This window comes from Tupaia chinensis, unplaced genomic scaffold (genome assembly GCF_000334495.1).
Source record: "Tupaia chinensis unplaced genomic scaffold, TupChi_1.0 Scaffold144138_1, whole genome shotgun sequence".
In the NCBI taxonomy this organism is placed as follows: domain Eukaryota; kingdom Metazoa; phylum Chordata; class Mammalia; order Scandentia; family Tupaiidae; genus Tupaia; species Tupaia belangeri.
The window spans coordinates 226,341-226,820 of NW_006203993.1; positions in this window are offsets into that span (position 1 = coordinate 226,341).

Consider the following 480-nt stretch of genomic DNA (forward strand, 5'->3'; position numbering starts at 1 on the left):
GAAAGAGTGAGTGAAGGAGTGGTAATCTGAGTTCAGCTATCTCAGTAAAGTCAGAATCCAGCCCAGCTGCCAAGAACAAGTGGTAGTGGTAGGGTGCTGCTACATGAGGCAGAGGCCACGTGGGAGACCAAGGTTGGAATCCTGGACCAACCTCGGCAGGCTGGAGGCGGTAGTGCTCATCTATACTCCTAGCAGGCAGAGGGGCTGGGCAGGAGAATCACAATGATGAGGTCCTGTCAGAGATACCTGTCTTTGGGACCAGCAGTTAACCTGATGGCTGTGTCGCTGAACTCCCATGTAGCCGGCTGTGGTTTAAGTCCCAGACTCAGTGGCTTAAACTCACACCAGGCGCGTGTACGAGCATGCCCAAGATCCTGAGTGGAGAATGGAAGAGAAGGGATTGCACCCTGGGGGGTGATTTCTCTCTTTCTGTCTCTCTGTCTCTCTCTGTCTTTCTGGCGAGCACACGTGCCCTATAGC